At 38.1% G+C, this 24,332-nt stretch overlaps 1 long non-coding RNA gene across 1 annotated transcript; it reads right to left on the reverse strand.

Moving 5' to 3' along the window:
- Positions 1 to 3,175: 3,175 nt before the first annotated feature.
- On the reverse strand, positions 3,176 to 8,789 carry LOC126766579 (uncharacterized). Its single transcript, XR_007668917.1, has 2 exons — positions 6,126 to 8,789; positions 3,176 to 5,335 (listed from the first exon to the last, which is right to left on the reverse strand). It is a non-coding gene; the product is annotated as an uncharacterized LOC126766579 (long non-coding RNA).
- Positions 8,790 to 24,332: the final 15,543 nt, after the last annotated feature.

A 24,332-nucleotide genomic window follows, 5' to 3' on the forward strand; every position in this document is an offset into this window, starting at 1 on the left:
TTAGTATAAATAGCTGTAAGATCTTATATTAAAATTCAGTTCTTAAGAATATCAATAAAGGCACGCATTTCGGCGTATAAATAAAATTGTTTAAATTCTTGAACTCATATCGTGTAAACGATATTAACTAGCATGAGTATCGTTAAGAACTACATCATCAATTTCCTTGTTTTACTCGGTCGTTCTGAGGTTGCAGTATTTTTTGTTATTCTCGAAGTCAGGAAACTTGTAACATGATTTGCTTCCTCCGTTCTACAGCTGTTTGTTACCTCCAGTGGGCATAATTTGTGAACGGGACGTCTAAGTATGCCATTTTGTAATTTTAGAGTTACAACTCTTATATTTCCATCCTTTCCTGGATGAGTTTCAATAACTTTTCCTAATGGCCATTTGGCTGGATGAGTTTTTTCATCTTTAGTAATAACTATTTGTCCTTGTACGAGATTAGCTTGTTTGGTTTTCCACTTCATACGTTGTTGCAACATTACAACATATTCGCTTTCCCATCGTTTCTAAAAGTCTTTTTAAAGTTTTTGTATTAATTTCCATCTATCTAATAAACCTATTTTGTTATCATTAATTGCTTCAAGACAATCTATTATTGGACATTCTATTAAAAAATGGTCAGGCGTTAAAACGTCTATATCGCTTTCACTATCTATCGCACATAGAGGTCGTGAATTCAGTACTGCTTCAATCTGTGATAGCAAAGTAATAATTTCTTCAAATGTCAATTTACTTTCGCCTATCACTCTTTTTATACTCTCGCAACAAAGTTGCTAAGGAGAGTATTATAGAGTATTATAGTATAGTTTTGTTCACATAACGGTTGTTTGTAAGTCCTAAAACTAAAAGAGTCAGATATAGGGCTATATATACCAAGGTGATCAGGGTGACGAGTAGAGTTGAAATCCGGATGTATGTCTGTCCGTCCGTGCAAGCTGTAACTTGATTAAAAATTAAGATATCATGACGAAACTTGGTACACGTATTTCTTGGCTCCATAAGAAGGCTAAGTTCGAAGATGGGCGAAATCGGCTTACTGCCTCGCCCACAAAATGGCGAAAACCGAAAACCTATAAAGTGTCATAACTAAGCCATAAATAAAGATATTAAAGTGAAATTTGGCACAAAGGATCGCATTAGGGAGTGGGGGGGCATATTTGGACGTAATCTTTTTTGGAAAAGTGGGCGTAGCCCCGCCCTCTACTAAGTTTATTGTACATATCTCGGAAACTACTTGACATAGCTACAACCAAACTCTATAGAGTCGTTTCCTTCAGGCATTTCCATATACAGTTCAAAATGTAAGAAATCGGATAATAACCACGCCCACCTCCCATACAAAGGTTATGTTGAAAATCACTAAAAGTGCTTAACCGACTAACAAAAAACATCAGGCTTTTTTAAAAATTGAAGATGGGAGTGGCGCCGCCCACTTATGGACCAAAAACCATAACTCAGGAACTACTAGACCGATTTCAATGAAATTCGGTATATAATATTTTCTTAACACCCTGATGACATGTACGAAGTATGGGTGAAATCGGTTCACAACCACACCTTCTTCTAATATAACGCTATTTTGATTTCCATCTGATGCCTTCTCTGTATAATATATACATTGGGAACCAATGATGAAAGCGGAATAAAACTTTACACAAATACGGTATTTGAAAAATATGTAAATGACGGATAATGAAATCTCGATTATCACTTTATCATGCGAGAGTATAAAATGTTCGGTAACACCCGAACTTAGCCCTTCCTTACTTGTTAAATGATATTTTACCGACTTCACTCCTGCCTCCCAAATTCCTCCGAAGTGAAGACCTGCCGGGGGCCCGAAATGCTATTGAATTTTATCTGCTTCTAATATGGGAGCTACGGTTGAGTTATTTTTGATTGCCATTTTAAAATCTCGGACTTATCTTCCACAAGCTCCGACAAAATTTGTTCCATTGTCCGAGTATATATAATAATAGATTGCGTCGCAAACATGGAGCAAAATAAAGAGAAAATGCTGCATATTTTACAGTACTACTACGATAATGGCAAAAATGCATCTCAAGCCGCCAATAAGATTTGTGCAGTTTATGGACCCGAGTGACGCTGTTCGAGGCAGCGCAGCTGTGACTGATATATTAACGGTGCTGCACTGGTGTGCAAGCTGCGGTAGTGACGCTGCTCGAGGCAGCGCAGCTGTGATATCGCTGTATCGCAAACCAACTGAGACTACGGTCGAGCCATTGCGCGCACTGATATCACACCGAGTTGGTGTGATATCGTTTCGACGCAACGCCTGCGAAAACTAACACATCGATTAAGTTATAAGGCAGAGTCATTGCAAGCACTGGTATTTCAACGCAACGCTTGCGAAAACTAACTACTTCGATTGTTCCCCCCTTGGAGCAGAGCCATTGCATGCACTGATAACACACCGATTGGTGTGTTACCTTTTTAATGCAATGCCTGCGAAGACTAACAACATCAACTAGGTCATAAGGCAGAGCCATTGCGGGCACTGATATAACACCGAGGTGTAATACCTTTTCAACGCAATGACTGCGAATCCTAACAAAATACCCAATTCTACTGTATATAAGGCAGAGCCATTGCGAGCACAGGTATCGCACCGAAGGGTAATACCTTTTCAACGCAATGCCTGCTAGGCCTAACAAAATACCCAACTCTAATCGCGTGCACTGGTAACACACCGATTGGTGTGCTACCTTTTCAACGCAATGTCTACATAAACTAACTACTTCACTTACCACTGCCTATTGCTGCTTGCTGCTGTGTGACCTTCCTGGCTGGCGAGTTGGAAGAAATGATCGCATTTGGTGTGAAGTGCTTGCTTATATAAAAGCATAGTGCAGCTTTGGTCAGCGTAGTGAGGTAAATTGTGTGCGTAGCTTTGGTCAATGCAGTGAGGTGAAGTTTAGTAAGTGTAGGATATTTCTAGTAAGGTGGAAAGCACTATGTTGAGGTATGGTAAGGATAAATGATGTACAGTGTTGGAGTAAATTATTGTAAGGTGGTAAAGGCCACGTTACAGTCCCCCCTTTACTTCAGACAGCGATACTTCGATGGGTACAGGTGAAAGGAGTGGTTTCGACCTCCCACGATGGTTTGGCTGGAGGCTGGCTCGCTGTCTTGGTTTGCATGTGCCGTGGACGGGAAGCGGGTGTTCAGATCTTTATTTAAAAGCAATTTCTTAACCTGTGGTACAAGGTGTCTTATGTCTTATGATTATGAGTACTTAAAACTAGTAACACAAATTTTAATTTCTGGCTTTGTGTATTTAGTCGTACAAATGTACAACGCATCTCTCCTTGCCGTATCGGCTGGCTGTCGTGTCATTATCAGCCCTTCCAGGAACCCTGGAATTTCGCTCGCTGGTGTTACCTCTTCATGCGATGTGATAGGCGGTACTGATCGTACGCTGGTCTCGGCAATGTGAGGTTGTGTCGCCGTCGTGGCTGTTTACGCCTTTTAATGAGGCGGTGTCATCTTCGTGCATTCGTTTACCCCGATAGTCGCTGCTGTTGCTGGTGTCTCGTGCGCATTCCTTACGAGTTGCTTATTAATGCTGGCTTCGGCCGTGACGGTACTCGTTGCAGTGCCTCGCTGGACGAGTCGGATTGAAGCTGCAGCCGTGACTTCGCTTCGATCTGCTGAGAGCGTCACCTGAGCATTTGTTTTGACTACGGGGTGTGTCGAGGTTTGGGCGGCACGCAGCCCTGTCGTAGCACAGGCTTCGCGATTTGCTTCACATGCAGCTAGGAGTCGTCTGGTGGTTGACATTTTATGCGCGTTTGTGCTGAGCGGCGTTTGTCGGGGCAATGCTTCCAGTTTTGTTGGTTTTATGACCGGCCGCGGTTGCTGGTTGGTGACGCTGTGCTCTGGGGCTGCTTGGATGCCTTCGGGCGAGTTCGGGCAGCTAACCCGGTGGCGTCTACGTTGATTGCGTGCAATTGATGCACCTCGGTTGCATTCGTGTGCACACAAGGTCGTGCTTCCGGTGGTGGACGAAAAGGCTGTGACTTTGTAGGCTCATCTAGTGGCTGTGGTTGGCGTTTGTTATGGCGGCCCGATGCGTGTGGCATTCCGCTGACTACGTGTTTCATTTCGTTTATCTGGAAAGAGATGAGCAAACGGACGTTTCGATTAGTGTTGGCAACGTCTACTGTTGCGTTACATTAGTAATAAGTGGCTTGGAGCTGGAGTCCGTAAGCTCGGAAGAGAGCGCGCCAGCAGTTACTTGAGTTTAGTATTCGGTTGGCAACTGCTTTAGATCTTGCAGAGGCACATGGATGGTACGCCCGCCTGGTGCGCTAGGATTCACGAGTTCGACTGTGTTAGTCGACTTGAATTTTCTGACGATATATGGGCCAGAATATTTCGGAGCAAGCTTCTGTGCAAAGCTGTTTACTGCGGAAGAGAGCGGATGATCTCTTTTGAGTACTTTCTCGCCGATAAGCGGCTTCCATGGTCGTCTGCGCAAATCGTAGCATTTCTTCTGGCGTTTTGCTGCAGTAGACAAGTTGCGAGAAATTTCTTGCCAAAGCTCGGTGAGTGTCAGCACGGTGGTGGCTTCTTCGTCAGGCACATTCCCTTCTTTACGGATTTGTTTCGGTGTAGCTGGTGTGTACCCGAAGTTTATTTCAGCTGCTGATGTTTTTGTCGAGTCGTGTTGTGATGTATTTATTGCGGAAGCTATTTCGGCTAGTTGGTGGTCCCAGCTTCGATGATCGGCCTTTGCTCGTTGTGCAATCATAGTTTTCACGATTCTGTTTGTGCGATCGTTTGGGTTCTCGTGTGGAGCGTAAATGGCGGTGAAACAATGTTTGATTCCGTGGCTCTCCAGGAAATGTGTAAGCGGCTTGCCGGTGAATTACTTCCCGTTGTCGGTAAGGAATATGTCAGGGCAACCAAACCGGTATATCACGCGCTCTCGTAGCGCCTTTATAACACTGGCGGTGGTTGCATTCCGGACTGGTATGAGCTCCACCCACTTGGAAAACTTATCCGTGAGCACTAACAAGCATGTGTTGCCATTTGTTGAACGTGGTAGTGGAACCGAACCCTTAGCAAAAATATTTACTTTTTGTAGTAGATGTATCCACACCCCTTATGTGGACAGCCAGACCAGCTTATATTTATATGGCGAGCCAGGTGGAATCGATTGGATTTGGTGTGCCAGGCGTTGGTTCTTGTTGAAGTCGGCACGGTAATTGCGGTAAAGTGGTGTTCCTTCTATCTTCTGGTGAGGAGTAGTCACTCCCAGACACGGCGTTGACTGTACGGTACAGTGCAGTATATTCTCGATCCCCTGCGAAGGAGAAATTATAAACAAAAATGAATATGTCAACCGAACGCGTTGACCTACGGTTAGCAACTCCTCGAGAACTATTCCTTTTCTCTCGTCCGTACTTACATGCAAGTCGCCTGTTAATCGCGTTATTTCAGTTAACGGTGCACTATGGTGTGCAAGCAGTGGTACTGACGCCGTTCGAGGCGGGGCAGCTAGTGTGCAGGCTGCGGTAGTGACGCTGTTCGAGGCAGCGCAGCTGTGACTGATATATTAACGGTGCACTGGTGTGCAGGCTGCTGTAGTGACGCTGCTCGAGGCAGCGCAGCTGTGATATCGCTGTATCGCAAACCAACTGAGACTACGGTCCAGCCATTGCGCGCACTGATATCACACCGAGTTGGTGTGATATCGTTTCGACGCAACGCCTGCGAAAACTAACACATCGATTAAGTTATAAGGCAGAGTCATTGCGAGCACTGGTATTTCAACGCAACGCCTGCGAAAACTAACTACTTCGATTGTTTCCCCCCTTGGAGCAGAGCCATTGCATGCACTGATAACACACCGATTGGTGTGTTACCTTTTTAATGCAATGCCTGCGAAGACTAACAACATCAACTAGGTCATAAGGCAGAGCCATTGCGAGCACTGATATAACACCGAGGTGTAATACCTTTTCAACGCAATGACTGCGAATCCTAACAAAATACCCAATTCTACTGTATATAAGGCAGAGCCATTGCGAGCACAGGTATCGCACCGAAGGGTAATACCTTTACCAAAATACCCAACTAACTACTTCACTTACCACTGCCTATTGCTGCTTGCTGCTGTGTGACCGTCCTGGCTGGCGAGTTGGAAGAAATGATCGCATTTGGTGTGAAGTGCTTGCTTATATAGAAGCATAGTGCAGCTTTGGTCAGCGTAGTGAGGTAAATTGTGTGCGTAGCTTTGGTCAATGCAGTGAGGTGAAGTTTAGTAAGTGTAGGATATTTCTAGTATAGCCGGTTGCATTCCGGACTGGCATGAGCTCCACCCACTTGGAGAACTTATCCGTGAGCACTAACAAGCATATGTTGCCATTTGTTGAACGTGGTAGTGGACCTACAAAGTCTGCCGTTACAACTTCCCACGGTCGCGAGCATTGCATGGTGGCCATCATCCCGGCAGGTCGGCGCTGGTCTACCTTATATTCGGCACATTGTTGGCATCGACGAACATATGTATCTGAGTGCATCCCTATGCATCCCAGGCCAATAATGACCTTCTTGTGTGCGTTTGAGTGTTTTGTGTACACCCATGTGACCGCCGGTACTAGCGTCGTGATTTTCTCTCAGGACTTCGAGTCGACGGGGCTCTGGTACGCATAGTTTCCAGCATGGAGTCCAGGATAGCTTATTGCGCGGGGCGACGTCATCGATAAGTTGGTAAGCGGGATATTTCTTCAGTTGATCGTGTACCTGACGCGTACGTCTTTCATACCATCTATCCAGTTGATCATGGACGGCACGCAAAAGCTTCGCATCGCCTTCTTGGTCTTTCAGTGGGCATCTGGATAGCGCATCGGTGACTACGTTGAGGGTACCTTTGCGATACTCTATTTCGAAGTCAAACTGCTGTTGCTCTAGTGCCCACGTTGCAAGTCTTCCGGATGGGTTCTGCAGGGTGTGAAGCCATTTAAGTGAATGATGGTCGGTGATTACTTCTTGCATCGCTGGGTTGCGTGGATAATATCTCTGCTTTAGTGGACGGTCGCGTTTAAGGCGAATTATGTGTTCGATGGCTGTGCTGGGGTCGGTGATCGTCGAGAATACTGCGCGTTTTCAGTGAGGAGAGTATTCAATTTGTGATTCTCCTTTTCTGTAAGATGTTGCCTTTCGGTTAGCATAGTAAGGTGATCGGTAGGTGCCAGTGTGCTTAGGCGTGCAGCGGTTAGGGGTTGCCCATCGATGGTGATAGTTAGGCCTCGCTTCCTTAAGAAATTCACTCCTAAGATGACATGTTCCGAAAGCGTCGGTAGAGCTGATACAAGTAGGTGCGTAGACTTGTGACCCAGCTCTATAGTAACAGGATACATTTTCGTTCTAGGTTTATGCATATGTCTGGTTAGCTAGCTGAATGCGACGGGTCTGGCGTGTGGCTTTAATTTGGTGTTTATGTAGATGACGTTGAAGTTCTTTACCGATATATGTGAGCGAAGTTCCGGTGTCCACCAGAGCTTCTATCTGCATGCCTGCGATAGTAATGGGCAAAAAATAACGGCCATCTTGTTTCCCTTCTGGGTACGGAATCGTTGCCTTGAGTGCTATTGTACTGGGTTTGGACGGAGCAACTCGCACTTTCGCTTGTGTAGGACAATTGCAGTCTCGCGACATGATTACGTCGCGTCCACAGCGAGAGCAAAATATTCGCTGACGGTTGCGAAATTGGTGCCTTCGGTGTCCCGGCTGTTTACATCGCCAACAAACTTTCTCGCGGCAATACTTAGTACTTACGTCAAACAGTGATTGGTGTTTCTTGCTTGCCTGGCCTCCTCGCTTTTTAACAATTCTAATTCTTCGGTTAGCTCGAGTAGTTCGTCTTCGCTGTTGAAGTCGCTTCGTCGGACGTATAAGCGATATTCCACCCTTAGACCGTCGTATATACGTTCGGTGTGATCTTCATCGGGAAGTATCGGGTGCTGGCGAATAAGCGTTTGGATGGTCAACACATAATCTTTTGCTTCCTCTCTGGGTAATTGCTTGCGCTGATGGATGGTTTCTTCCAGATGTGCGAGGTGTCGTTTCGGTAAAAAAAACCGTTCAGCCTCGCAACGAAAGTCAACCCACGTTTTTATGACATTGCGTTTTATAGGAAACCATTGCAGCGCTTTATCATGCAAAATTTCCGGCATAGTAGCAAGAAGCTGGTTCTTTGCTATAGAGTAGCATTCGGCTAGTTCCTCGCATCGCTCTAGGAAGTCGTGTAAATTTTCGCGACCGCTGTAGCGTATGTCCCATCGCCGCACGGAGTTTATAACCTCCAGATCTGGCAATTTTGCAGCCGATGTGATGTCATCACGTGTTGCTATTACTTTACTCGGGTTTCTTACCGTGGTGGTTGGAACAAGTATGGTGGCATTACTTCCTCTTTCATTTCCCTTTCTAAAGCTTTCACTAGGTCCTCCGTGGATTTACTGTGGCGCTTTGCACGGATGCAGGCGCTCAGCTCGCTACGGAGATCTGCTACGGTGCGCTCTTCGACAGCGATGTGGTGTCGTCTGCACTCGGTGACCAATCGTTCCTTTTTTAACCAATAAATCCAACTAGTCGTGTCTGTCTCAAGCGTTAGAGTCTTATGCGCTGAAGTACTGCGATGCTTATGATTGTGTAGGGGGTGTGGCGAACCTGATTAATGAGCGTTGGTGACCGTTTCATATTTTTCACTGTCACTCACAAAGTCAAGTCCCTGCTCGGGCGCCCTTTGTAATGGGGTTTCGTCCATAGCTGAGGTATCACACCGAATACCTTTTCAACACAATGCCTGCGAGGCCTAACAAAATACCCAACTCTAATCGCGTGCACTGGTAACTCACCGAATGGTGTGCTACCTTTTCAACGCAATATCTACAAAAACTAATTACTTCACTTACCACTGCTTATTGCATCATTTCTAGTTTGTGTTTTTTGTGTTTCCGAAAGAAAAGCACGTGGATAATGTTTCGTGCATTTATTGTCAGACATACAAACCGAAGTGGGATTGTGGTGCCCACAAGGTCCATGTACCATATTGGTTTTCATCACTTCTTATAATACCGAATCTTTCTCTGCGTCAGGAATTTCCGCAGAAATGATTTCTTTAATTTGACCTGGTGTAACCACCATCCACTATCCAAAGAAGAATGTGTACGTTATGTCAAATTGGAAGAATGTAGCATTCTATTGGTGAAAGAATTTTTTAAATCGGCCCAGTACTTTTTGAGCCTATTCATTACAAACATACAAACATACAAAAATAGGTACAAATCTTTCGTCTTTATAAAAATCTTTCCTCTTCTGTAGTGACATAACTACAATAGTTGGACATATGCTACCGTGGAGTTTTTTGTAGATATATATAGATAGATAATATTGTTGTACATTATTTTGTTCTGTCGCTAATAGTTTCGGCAGCGCATTCGACGAAAGACATTTTAAGACTCATTTTTCTACACCTTCGGTTACATTGTTCAAATTGAAAGAATTTTTTAAATTGGCCCAGTACTTTTTGAGCCTATTCATTACAAACATACAAAAATAGGTACAAATCTTTCCTCTTTATAGTATTAGTATAGATAAATGTTTTTTGTCCTCTTCCTTTTGAACATTTCATATGAATCGGTCCTGCATAGTCTATACCAACTTGTGTAAATGGAATTGACATAGATACTCGGAATTCTGGAAGATTTCCCATTAATTGTTTTGTTACTTCTTTGCGGTAACGTACGCATCGACTACAATATCGAATTGTCTTTTTTATGGAATTCTTTAATCCAACAATCCAGTAATTCCTTCTAATCATTGATTCCATTAACTTGTTTCCTCCATGCAAAGTAATTTTATGAATATTTTCAATTATTAATGATGACAAATGTGACCTATTTAATATTATCGGGTGCTTTTGATTAAATTGAAGATTTGCATTACCCAATCTACCTCCTACACGAAGGATTCCCTTATTATCCAAAATTGGATTTAAGCTTGCAATGCTACTTTTATGATTAATTTCTTTTTTGATTTCTAAACTTTGAATTTTCTCTCTAAATTGTAATTTTTGCTGATATCTAATTAACATCTCTTCAGCTTCTTTCATTTCTGAGTTTACTAAGTATTCAGGGCATTTTTCCCCTCTTATTCTTTTTACAAATCGCAAAATATAAGCTACTACCCTTATTAATTTGCTTAAACTACAATATTTTATTATTACCTTATCCAAGAAATGTAATTCCTTTGAGGTTGTCACATACGTTGCATGGATTTGAATAATCTTCATTGGCCAATGATGTTCCTCTTCTCGCAACCATTTTGTACCCTTCCACCATAGATCGTGTTCTATTAGTTTATTCGCCAGTACCCCTCTGGATGCTACATCAGCTGGATTGTCCTTTGTTCCAACGTGTTGCCATTTCGCATTGGATGCTTTTTCCATGTGGCCCATTTCTGAATATTCTTTCATAAATTACACATATTGTTGTTTTAACTCGTCATTTGTAGCGAACCTTTTCTCAAGATTAAGAAACCTCGCCATAGCTTGTTTGCGAGAATCGCACAATTAATTTTCTTGTTTAAAAGGTAGATTGACGACAAATCGATTATTTTCATCTCTCACTGTTGTTTTTTCAAAATTTTTTAGGCATTCATCATCATCTGCTGTATCTGCTGGAGTTGTGATGTCTTCTATTTCCCAAAACTTCTTCAATGTTGTGGTAACCGCTGCTAAAATTGTATTGTTTTTTCTCGGTTGTTGTAAAACTTCAGACAATATCCAGCCCATATTCGTGGCTTGACCTAGTATTAGATCCTTTTTAAATATGCCTTCTTCTAGTATGTCGGCATATACGTCACTTCCAATGACAATATCGATTCGATCCGATTTATTGAAATTAGGATCAGCTAAAGTGTAGTTTTTCAATTATTCTACATCCCATTTAAACATTTTGTCTGGTTGAGCACTCGCTAATTTCGGCAAAATTAGTTCTTCGACATTGTACGCCTCGTTGCTTAGGAATCTCGGCTTGATTATAATGTTGATTTTAAATTTGGACTCTCCCACTGTGGTATTTCCTAAACCTTGTAGTTAAGTTACTTCTCTTCTTCTTGGTAAATGAAGTATTTGAGATGCTTCTTCGGAAATAGTAGTCTTTTGGGATCCTTGATCGATTAGAGCTCGCAATGTTACATACTCTCCATTTGCTGCCTTCACCATTATCTGTGCTGTTGCTAGGAGTATCGCCGTCTCGGAATGTTTCGTCATCATTGTGGAAGATGTTTTTGTGATATTTTCTTCACTTCCTCTTTTTCCTTTTTGGAATTCATTGAAGTGCAATAAATTATGATGATTTCTTTCACACTTATTGCACTTCTTCTTATTATTACATTTGCCTTCATATACGTGATCAAAGCAAATGTAGCATAGCTTGTTGTTTGTTATGAATTTTCTTCGATTCATCGTAGTCAATATCTGAAACTTTCTGCATTCACCAATTAGATGCCAGGAACCTTGCAGTATACACCATTTTTTTGTGCCGCTGTATAAAATGTAGGTGTTCGCTGTGGCTGCTTTTGATTATTCCATTTAGCTGGTTTTCTGTATCGTATTGCTTCCAGAGCTTGATATTGCTGCTCCAGCAAACTAAAGACGCCATCTAGGCTTTGTATATCCTTACATTTTTTACGTTTTGCTCGTATAAACGTAGACTTTCTTTGCCTAGTTTTCGAACATAAATGCGTTCTTTGTTGGTATCTAACAGCTGCTTCTTGCTTGCTGCACTTACTCCATTTGCTGTCGGTTGATCAAGTAGTCTGTCTACTTGTGCTGTGAATTGTAGCCTTCTATTCTCATATCTTTACTTGAGGATTTTTACAAGCAGCTTCATAATTTTTTTCTGTTACTGGTAGATGTTGTATTAATCTACCAGCTTCTCCACCTAATGATGTCTTCAATCGGTACATCTTTTCCACTTCAGTAAAGTGCTTCGAATCATACACCAAACTTTTAAAAAGATCGTGGAATGACGACCATTGTTTCATTTCTCCATAAAACATCGAAATTTTAATTTCCTGCAGTTTAATATTAGAACACATTGTTTGTGTTGTATTATATTTTTTTAATTTCTCCGCTATTCTTGCGGTGATAATTTTATAATCTTGCCGAAATTCATTTATTTGTTCCTCGATAGAGTCTTCAGTTGTTTCTACTAATTTGATATTTTGAGTTTCAAAATATGCTTTTCAACATTCTCAAATTGTATTTCCAGCTTGATTTTGAATTCTCTCATTTGCTCGAGAGAATTCAATTCATTTTCTTGAATTTCATTAAGTGTGTTTTTGAGCTTTTTTGCTCGACGTTGATATTTTCTTTCAACGCCAGAAGCAGCTTCAGGTGGTTCGACCTGAATAGTTTGTGGCATAGATTCTATTTGCCTCTTGCTGCTCCCTGCTGACAGACTTTCGGCAGTACTTTGAATTCTTCAATTCTGAGTAGAATTCTCCATTGTTTGCATTACATGCTCGTAGTAATTCTTCGCAATGTATTCCTCTGCTTCTTGACTCTTCTTAACCATTATTTTGTTATGATTTGCAGTAAACTCTTTCATAAGTCTGAATATATCCAGACATGAAGCCTTTCTTATCTTTCCGCTCAGAAATTTCTGCTCCTCCAACGCAGCTAGTTCGCCCAACTCCTTCTGTCGTGTTAGCAAATTCTTCATACTTGCTTCTTTATAGTTGGTTTTTGTAGATATACTATATATATAGTATATATATATGTATATAAGTATATTTTTTTTTTGCACTGTTCTTTTTGTTATAGCCACAAGGACGCTTTTAAACTTCTCTTTTTTTTAACTTTTACGAAAAGTAATTTTTATATATGTATATACTAGCTGACCCGGCGAACTTCGCCCCGCCCAATTTTTATTTGAAATATCTAGTTAAAACGCTTTTTGAACTCTGATCAAGGCAATTTATTTGAATGGAATGTTAATATATTCAGGGAACAACGTCTCTGATCAATTTAAATATTTTTGGCGAAGTTCGTTCTTTGTTTTGTTGTATAGCGTGTAAACAAATAAAGAAGATGGCTCTCCAACACGCTAACATGCCACGTACATACCTATGTATGTACATATGAAACTGTAAAATTTTGAACTTAAACGATAAATCGGTTTGAATCATTCGAATTCTCAGAATGAACATTTCCTCACTTTTAGATTTGCTGTGTTGTAGTAAACTATTCACTACAGTGAAATTATTATTTATGAATAAAGACGGAAACCTTAGTATATATCTGGTATAAAAATCCACGGGATTGAGATTTGAACTTGAGGTCAAAATTTTTAAAATTATTGATGAAAATTTTCGTAGAGTTGATAATAAGCACACATTTTCATAAAATAGTTAATTTTTGATTTTATATTCAAGTTTTAAACAAATAAGTTAATTACAAAATTGTTAGTTGATAACATGTAACATTTAATTTTATAATCTTAGGATGGATAATTCTTAATTTTTAATAGTAGTATTTATTTTTTTGAATTATAAACATTTTAATTTAACTTAGCACTAATTGCTGCACAATATTTTTGGTTAACCTGTCTCGAGCTAACACAAATAGATTTGATGATTTTCCCACACGTGAGCATGCAACCAAGAATGATAGAATACAAGATTACGACACTAGTTTACAGTTAGTTTTTTTCGGTTTAGCTCTTGACAGTTCTTACAAAAACAAATACATTGTCCAACAATTTCGTGACAAGCATAGAAATGCATACAAATTGTAAACCGAAAAGTAAACACTTTTTGAAATTCCCAAAATAATATTAATTCATTCGTCTTTGCGGGAAAAATTTCAGTGGAATGTTTAGAATATTGTTGCGAGAAAATATGTATATAATTAGTTTTAGGCACATCCACAATAAATAGAGTAGCATGAGTGGAAATTGTTCAAATGAAGAAAACCAGTGTAAGTGTACTGTTGTATTTATTTAAATTTCTAAGCATAAATATATTAATTTTTTAAAATGAAATGTGCAGTGGCTTGTTGTAATAATTATTATGCAATTAAAGGATCGAAAACGAGTTTTTTCAGTTTTCTGGCCGATTTAAAAGTTGCCAAAAAATGGGTGTTATTTTGCAAAAGAAATGATATATTTAATACTAAATTAATAATTTCACAATTCTTTTATCATATTTTCATACATCTGATACATCTGAACTTATAATATATGTATATATTTATATACAACACAAGAAACGTCTTCTCCATTTGAATCACAACTTAATAGACAATTTTATTATCAATAGGCCGATATATTTCTTTAGAAATGATTCAAATCTTTTCACTTTACAATATTCAATCGCTTCACTAAAACTTTTTATTAAAATCGAAAGAATTAAGAATATTTTGCGAATTTACAAAAGTGTTTACTTTTCTGTTTACAATTTGCAAGCCATTTGACAGTTTTTCACTCTTGTTCTTCTCAACACGGAACTATGACGTTTCGTAATGGCGGTCGTCGTAATCTTGTATTCTATCATTCTTGGCATGCAACATATAATTGCCAATGGAAAAACATGGATTACCCAAATCTAACCCACAAATGGACATTGTTTGGCTTTGAGACTTATTAATGGACATGGCAAAAGCTAAACGAATAGGAAACTGTAGTCTTCTGAATGGTATCGTAGATTCTGACGGTATCATTGGAATACGGGGCAACAGGACCACTTCTCCCTTAAACTTTCCTGTCAAAATGGTTGCTTCAAGAATATTCCCTGTTAACTTTTTAATGACCAAACGTGTACCGTTGTATAACCGAGGGGGATTAAAATTACGCAGAAGAATAATATGTAGCGCCATCTACTGTAACATACCGCACTTACTCAATACCGCTGTTAGCGCCACCAACTGGTGGATAGCTCTTTGCTTATAATAAGCAAATAATTTGCAATAAATAAATAATGCGACTATAAGGAGAGTTAGAAACTATCCTATCTTTCAAGTTGGACCAAACTGCACACAGTGTTAAAAATTTCATTAAAATCGGTTCAGTTGTTTCTACTAATTTGATATTTTGAGTTTCAAAATATGCTTTTCAACATTCTCAAATTGTATTTCCAGCTTGATTTTGAATTCTCTCATTTGCTCGAGAGAATTCAATTCATTTTCTTGAATTTCATTAAGTGTGTTTTTGAGCTTTTTTGCTCGACGTTGATATTTTCTTTCAACGCCAGAAGCAGCTTCAGGTGGTTCGACCTGAATAGTTTGTGGCATAGATTCTATTTGCCTCTTGCTGCTCCCTGCTGACAGACTTTCGGCAGTACTTTGAATTCTTCAATTCTGAGTAGAATTCTCCATTGTTTGCATTACATGCTCGTAGTAATTCTTCGCAATGTATTCCTCTGCTTCTTGACTCTTCTTAACCATTATTTTGTTATGATTTGCAGTAAACTCTTTCATAAGTCTGAATATATCCAGACATGAAGCCTTTCTTATCTTTCCGCTCAGAAATTTCTGCTCCTCCAACGCAGCTAGTTCGCCCAACTCCTTCTGTCGTGTTAGCAAATTCTTCATACTTGCTTCTTTATAGTTGGTTTTTGTAGATATACTATATATATAGTATATATATATGTATATAAGTATATTTTTTTTTTGCACTGTTCTTTTTGTTATAGCCACAAGGACGCTTTTAAACTTCTCTTTTTTTTAACTTTTACGAAAAGTAATTTTTATATATGTATATACTAGCTGACCCGGCGAACTTCGCCCCGCCCAATTTTTATTTGAAATATCTAGTTAAAACGCGTTTTGAACTCTGATCAAGGCCATTTATTTGAATGGAATGTTAATATATTCAGGGAACAACGTCTCTGATCAATTTAAATATTTTTGGCGAAGTTCGTTCTTTGTTTTGTTGTATAGCGTGTAAACAAATAAAGAAGATGGCTCTCCAACACGCTAACATGCCACGTACATACCTATGTATGTACATATGAAACTGTAAAATTTTGAACTTAAACGATAAATCGGTTTGAATCATTCGAATTCTCAGAATGAACATTTCCTCACTTTTAGATTTGCTGTGTTGTAGTAAACTATTCACTACAGTGAAATTATTATTTATGAATAAAGACGGAAACCTTAGTATATATCTGGTATAAAAATCCACGGGATTGAGATTTGAACTTGAGGTCAAAATTTTTAAAATTATTGATGAAAATTTTCGTAGAGTTGATAATAAGCACACATTTTCATAAAATAGTTAATTTTTGATTTTATATTCAAGTTTTAAACAAATAAGTTAATTACAAAATTGTTAGTTGATAACATGTAACATTTAATTTTATAATCTTAGGATGGATAATTCTTAATTTTTAATAGTAGTATTTATTTTTTTGAATTATAAACATTTTAATTTAACTTAGCACTAATTGCTGCACAATATTTTTGGTTAACCTGTCTCGAGCTAACACAAATAGATTTGATGATTTTCCCACACGTGAGCATGCAACCAAGAATGATAGAATACAAGATTACGACACTAGTTTACAGTTAGTTTTTTTCGGTTTAGCTCTTGACAGTTCTTACAAAAACAAATACATTGTCCAACAATTTCGTGACAAGCATAGAAATGCATACAAATTGTAAACCGAAAAGTAAACACTTTTTGAAATTCCCAAAATAATATTAATTCATTCGTCTTTGCGGGAAAAATTTCAGTGGAATGTTTAGAATATTGTTGCGAGAAAATATGTATATAATTAGTTTTAGGCACATCCACAATAAATAGAGTAGCATGAGTGGAAATTGTTCAAATGAAGAAAACCAGTGTAAGTGTACTGTTGTATTTATTTAAATTTCTAAGCATAAATATATTAATTTTTTAAAATGAAATGTGCAGTGGCTTGTTGTAATAATTATTATGCAATTAAAGGATCGAAAACGAGTTTTTTCAGTTTTCTGGCCGATTTAAAAGTTGCCAAAAAATGGGTGTTATTTTGCAAAAGAAATGATATATTTAATACTAAATTAATAATTTCACAATTCTTTTATCATATTTTCATACATCTGATACATCTGAACTTATAATATATGTATATATTTATATACAACACAAGAAACGTCTTCTCCATTTGAATCACAACTTAATAGACAATTTTATTATCAATAGGCCGATATATTTCTTTAGAAATGATTCAAATCTTTTCACTTTACAATATTCAATCGCTTCACTAAAACTTTTTATTAAAATCGAAAGAATTAAGAATATTTTGCGAATTTACAAAAGTGTTTACTTTTCTGTTTACAATTTGCAAGCCATTTGACAGTTTTTCACTCTTGTTCTTCTCAACACGGAACTATGACGTTTCGTAATGGCGGTCGTCGTAATCTTGTATTCTATCATTCTTGGCATGCAACATATAATTGCCAATGGAAAAACATGGATTACCCAAATCTAACCCACAAATGGACATTGTTTGGCTTTGAGACTTATTAATGGACATGGCAAAAGCTAAACGAATAGGAAACTGTAGTCTTCTGAATGGTATCGTAGATTCTGACGGTATCATTGGAATACGGGGCAACAGGACCACTTCTCCCTTAAACTTTCCTGTCAAAATGGTTGCTTCAAGAATATTCCCTGTTAACTTTTTAATGACCAAACGTGTACCGTTGTATAACCGAGGGGGATTAAAATTACGCAGAAGAATAATATGTAGCGCCATCTACTGTAACATACCGCACTTACTCAATACCGCTGTTAGCGCCACCAACTGGTGGATAGCTCTTTGCTTATAATAAGCAAATAATTTGCAATAAATAAATAATGCGACTATAAGGAGAGTTAGAAACTATCCTATCTTTCAAGTTGGACCAAACTGCACACAGTGTTAAAAATTTCATTAAAATCGGTTCAGTAGTTTAGGAGTCCATCGAAAACAAACAACGTGACACGTGATTTTTATATATTAAGATAGCCTTTGCTATTCTGGCTTACATTTATTTTTATTTGGATAAGTAATGCTCTTTTCCTTTTAAGAGGCTTCTAGTACTTGCACTTGCTCGATTCTTTTTCAAAAAGAAGATCGAAGGACCAAATGCACAGAAAAAACACTTATTTTTAATCCGTACTGTGAGAGTTCACGTTTGACTCTGAAATTCTTTATTTAAATTTGTTTCGTCAATATTTAATATTAATTCTAATCTCTTAACTAGGTACATATACAGTAAGGAACAAAAGTGTTCACGAATATATGAAATTTGAATTCGCTTGCTAAATATTTCAGAAATTTGAAACCAGTCTGGCAATATTTTTCTATTGTAAATTCTCAAGCGTTACGTTAATTACCAGCCGGTAGCACTTTTTTAAACTAACGGGACTTTTACTGTTTCTATGAGTCGAAGAAAACAGAAATAGTGTGTGAACAGTTTTGACCACAATTAGATTTGTGCACAATTGAGTTCCAGGTTTAATTTTAATACGGAAAAGGTAAAGTTTACTTATTTATTTAATTAATTTACATTTAATGTTTAATTATTTAAATCCTAAAAAATAACTTTTTAGTTGCTTTATGATGGGAAAAGCCGTAGATCCTGTTTTGAAGAAAAATGTGCTGGAAGACATTAAAAATTGTGTTTCTTACCGAGAAATCGCAAAAAAATATAAAATTTCTCTGGGATTAATTACTAAAATAAAAAAGCAGAATGATTTATTAGCACCACAAAATAGTGGAGGCCGTCCGAAGAAGTTATCCCCAGTTGTAGCACGAATAGCTAGGCGCTTAATTGTTACAGGAGCAACAAATACCGCAGTGGAAACCAATAAAATCATTAGAGAGGTCCATGGAGTGAACGTCAGCGACAAAACAGTAAGAAGATGCCTAAAAAATAACGGGCTCAAAGCTAGAGCAATGGTAAAAAAAACCTCTCTTAAGTGACAAACACCGCAAGGCTCGTTTGGAGTTTGCCAAAAAATATGAACACTTCACAATCGAGGATTGGAAGAGAGTGACTTGGTCTGACAAAACTAAAATAAATCGAGTAGGATCAGATGGGCGTGCATGGACATGGATTGATAAACAGGTTGGTTTACAGGAGCACAACAAATGCCAAACAATGAAATTTCGAGGTGGATCACTGATGGCTTGGGGCTGTTTTCGCGGAAATGAGCTGGGTGTCCTTCGGAGGATCGATGGTATAATGCGAGCCACAGACTATATTGATATTCTGGAGGACTCATATCTTCCAAGTCTAGATATATTTGGACTCGAACGTGGCCAAGGAGATATTTTCATGCAGGATAACGAAACGAAGCATACCGCAAAAGTTACCAAATCGTGGTTAACTGCCTCCGCAGTCCCCAGATTTGAATCCCATTGAGCACCTTTGGGCGATTTTAAAAAGAAAAATTTTTGCTGAAAAGGATATTCCAAAAACGGTTAATGAATTGTAGGAGCGGGCCCTCCACGCATGGCAAAATATAAGCCCAAACATTTTAGACAACCTCATAAATAGTATGCTAAAAAGGATTTAAGCTTTAAAAAAATCGCGCGGTGGTCACACAAAATATTGACCGAACTTTTGAGTCTACGGACAAAAGTGTTCACACTTATATCTTCTGAAAATTAAGTATTTTTAATACGTTATGTTTAAATTTTAGAATTAAGTTATTGGATTTGAAAGCAAATTTACTACTCTTTTAAATGTATACATTATTTTTTTGTGTAAGGTGTCTAATAAAATTTCTAAGCTTTAAGAAAAATTTTGGTATTTTCGTGAACAGTTATGTCCTTTACTGTATATGTATATGTGTGTATGCTTAGTGTACATACACATGTGTAAATATGTATTTTATTTTTATTGCATTCTTCAGATACCAACGCATTGATATTTTACAGCTATTTAGATTAGTGAATCTAACGCACTTATACACATACGTACACACACGCTCGATACTTTCTTATCTGTTGCTTGTTTGCATTAATATTTGGAGTATGTATGTTTTGTATAGTTATATTAGTAGTATGTATACTCTAATTTATGAGTTTTCTTTTATATGCAATAATTTTCACATTTTTATAAGTCTCATGTTATAATTTTTATTGCTTACCATTGCACTTGACATTTAGTGGACTGTATATACTTTTTATTTATTGCTTACATGTGTATTTTTATGTATTAATGTATTTGTGTCAAAAATATAATGTTCTACATATAATTCAATCTTAATATAATAAGACTTTCATGTTCATATATTTATGAACAATCTGACTATTATAATTAAAAGCAAGTGTCAAGAAAGTATCGGGAATTTTTCATTTCACCCTCTCCTATCCCGCTTATTTGGAAGACAAGTAACTTTTTTTTCCTAGGTTGGTACAATTGTCCTTAACCCATTCAGGACCAATGTGACGTAGACCTCACGACAGCATAGCCCTTCTTTATTTGCCGTAAAAAAAATGGCGAATGCAAATTTAATTTAAAATGCAACATAATCTCTTCGTAAGCGGTACGATCAAGTTTGCGTCAGTTGCAGTTAAGTTTTGCTTGTGAATAGATGCTTTGGCGTTAGTTTGGTTTTGTGTGTTTATCGAAAACAAGAAAAATGTCGAGAAGGGCAAAGGCCAAAAAGTAAATATTTATATATTTTTTACTTGCGCGCAACTAAAAAAAAAATAATGTATGCAGTATTACTAAAAAATATGTGTAGACAAATAGTGCGAAATAAAAACTTACAAGTTATTGTGTTTTACTAGTGTCTGATTAAGTTTTTTATTACTGTGGCGTACACGTTACGTTGGTCCAAATACCCTGGTAGTACATATATTGATTTGTTTATATTATTAGATACTTCGAAAATACGGATGAAATGCTAGATTACCTAGAGAGTTTACAGAGTGACGATGAAGATATTGATAAAGTGTACCTAGAGTCGCCAGACGAAGGTCAGGGGTCCGATGAAGATTCAGGTGAAGAAGACGGCGGCGGCACCATCGAAAATTTAAGCAAGAAGCAGTTGCAAGCGCCATGTGATTTAGTGTGTACTAGGGTGTAGGGTCGATTCCGGACTTTTTCGATTCGGGATTTCTAATAGTGCGGAAAAGTTGCCTTAGTACTTCCTGATTCCAATGCAACTTTTTGTTTTGAGATCGGATTGCATCTTCAATCCCAACTCCGGCCTTGAAATTTTGGAAATTCGTCTAAAATCGTGAAATTGTCTACCTAGCGCCTGAAATACGCATCTCATGGCAAAATGACTGCATCCGAGTTAAGTGTGCGAATTGTTCTAGCGAGCATCGCTCTTCTGACTATACGTGTCCAAAGCATATGCAAACTAAAGAAATTTTAAAAATAAAGACACTAAGTGCCCTCAAAAAGTATAGAGAAAATACTTCCCTCCCTTCCCTCACTGCTAGCTTTGCACATGTGCTTCAACCTACAAAAGAGGTATCATCTGCAACCACCACACCAACAAAAATTTCAGCCATCAACAATTCCACAAAATCTGAAAATACTCATAGAACTGCCGACAATGACTTGCCTAGTACATCAAAACAAAACGCAGAGGTCACCTCTGCACCCAACTCATCAATAAACTCTTTAACTAGCAAAAATCACTCACCAAACGCTAACAATAAGCATATCTCCATCAACAAGCCTGCATCGATCAGTTCAGACTACAACAACGTCTCACATTCAGCTAAAAATATCAGCGACAACTGTACCCAACAAGACTCTTTCTTAAATCCCAAACTTTTCAGTCCAACAACAGCCTCTTTCATTTCTAACTTAAACAACTCCTTAAACTCGCTTAATAAATATACTGACTTCAACAATACTACTACCAACACTACTGTGCAATCTAATCCACCTAATCACGAAAATCTCTTTCGAACAACAAGCATTTCCAACGATAATCAATACTCTACTGAACATACTGAACAAATAGAAATTGACCCTGAATAAATACGCTTAGCTTTTACTCTCTTTTGAACTAGTACTCAATTGGTGACACTCAAAGTGTAAACACAATGACTGCGACAGACTGCAAACTACATCTGTCAAATATTAAAATACACACGTTCTTATGGGCAGTGTTATTTTGACAGCTGCACGACTACACGACTGCAGGCCGACAGTTGTCGTTCTCGCTAACTTCAATATCCTCCTATTTTTGCCAACGACAGTAGGACGACAGTAGAGTTGACAGTAGAATGGAAGATAGAAAGAGGAGGTAGAGTGGTGATGCCACTAATGTGTAAAATGTAAAATTATTCACAGCTCTAACAAACTTGATGTTATTTTACAAATAAAAGCATAAAATAGCTATATTATAGCTCTATTATATCATTTGTAATAACAATTGATAATTTAAAGCAAAAATATTGACCCATTTGCTTATTTTTTGCATAAAAAATTTCACTTTGAACAAAATATTAAAATTTCATTGAAGTGAAAGGAATTAGTATGGCCACAACGAAATTGTGTACATACAAAATGGACAACTGCGTTGTTTTGTGTACATGCCGGCCATTGTGTTGTTGTTGCTTCTCAAAATGTACATGTAGTAAGATGAACAACGACGTTTTCAGTTCACTGTCCTGCTGCTGCAGTCTGTCGTAGCCATTGTGTTTACACTTTCAGCTTCAACTGACTGCTCATACGAGCTGATATTTTAGCTCTCTTCTGTTTCCCTTTTTCTTTTTTCCTACTTAGATCTTATGATTCCAATATTGCAATGGAATTTAAACGGCTACAATAATAATTACAATGAGCTTCAATTATTAATACAAGATCATGCCCCAGCTATTATTCTCTTAAATGAAACTCACATCTCTTTCAACTTGTCGGCTTTTACTCCTAAGCAGTACATTGGCATGTTTCACAATCTTCCACATATTAGCACAGGTAAAAGAGGCATTGCGATTCTCATAAGAAGAGATATTCCACACAAAATTAATGCCATTCAATCCAACTTGCTGGCTATGTCGATCGAAATTATCTTAGTTAAAAAAATCACCATTATCTGCACCTATATTGCACCAGACGAACAATTTACCAGTATAGACATCCTGCAATTAATCAACCAAGCTTCTACTCCTTTAATTTTCGCTGGTGATTTTCATGCATGCAGTCCACTATGGGGCTCTCCAATAGCCAACAAGAGGGGCAAATGCATTAAAGACGCTTTACTTTCCTCTAACTTAATATGTTTGAATAACGGTTCCGCGACACACTTTTCCACTCACTCCACTTTTTCCCATGTATGTAGATCTTACAATGTGCACCGACACACTTGCCACAGAGTGCGAATGGAGTATACTCGATCACCTGCATGGAAGCGATCACTTCCCCATTGTACTAAAATTGCACCTAGGTTCAACAACTAAAAACCACAAAATAAATAAGGTATTCAAAACTGATTACGCTGATTGGGAGAAGTTTCAGACACATTGCGAGATAAATGGCAATAATACCCCAATATCTGACAACCCTAACCAAGATAGTGCGAGTTTAACAAAAATTATCCGTTCAGCAGCGAATGTTAGCATTCCTCATACAAAGCAAACAGCAAGTTCAAAGAGTGTTCTTTGGTGGAATAAAGAAATCGCTGAATTGCGGGCAAAAAAACAGACAGCTTGGTTTGAATACAAACGGGCTCGATCACTAGTCAACTTAATATCTTTCAGGAAAGCCAATGTTCTTTTCCGTCGTTCCGCGAAATAGGCCAAGCGTAAATGTTTTCAGGATTTCACAAGCAAAATAAATCCTTCGTCTAGTCCTAAGTTAATATGGAACGCTTTAAAAAACTCTCTGGAGTGCCTAGAAATCTAACCATTCAATGCGTAAAGAGGCCAACAGGTTTGGTAACCAATACATCCGATATTTTCGAGTTATTTGCAAACCACTATTCTGAAACAGCACACAGTTTCAAACCTCTAACACTACCACACTGTCCGACACTTCCTACTCTGTCTCCCCTCTTTATTTTTCTGCTAAACAAATAGAAACCAGCATTTCACTGTCTGAATTCGAGTTCGTTGCATCTATCGTTAAGGGTAAGTCCCCGGGGCAAGATGAAATTTCTTATCCAATTATCAGACATATGCCGAAAAGTCTTAAGCTCCGATTGGTAAAGCTTTATAACAAAAGTTTCAATACTGGTGTCTACCCCCAATTTTGGAAACCGTCCTGTGTTATACCAATACTTAAACCACACAAATCCTCCGATGAACTTGCTAACTAAAGGCCGATTTCCCTCCTTCCATGTATG

Source organism: Bactrocera neohumeralis, unplaced genomic scaffold (genome assembly GCF_024586455.1).
Source record: "Bactrocera neohumeralis isolate Rockhampton unplaced genomic scaffold, APGP_CSIRO_Bneo_wtdbg2-racon-allhic-juicebox.fasta_v2 ctg1748, whole genome shotgun sequence".
Taxonomy (NCBI): Eukaryota; Metazoa; Arthropoda; class Insecta; order Diptera; family Tephritidae; genus Bactrocera; species Bactrocera neohumeralis.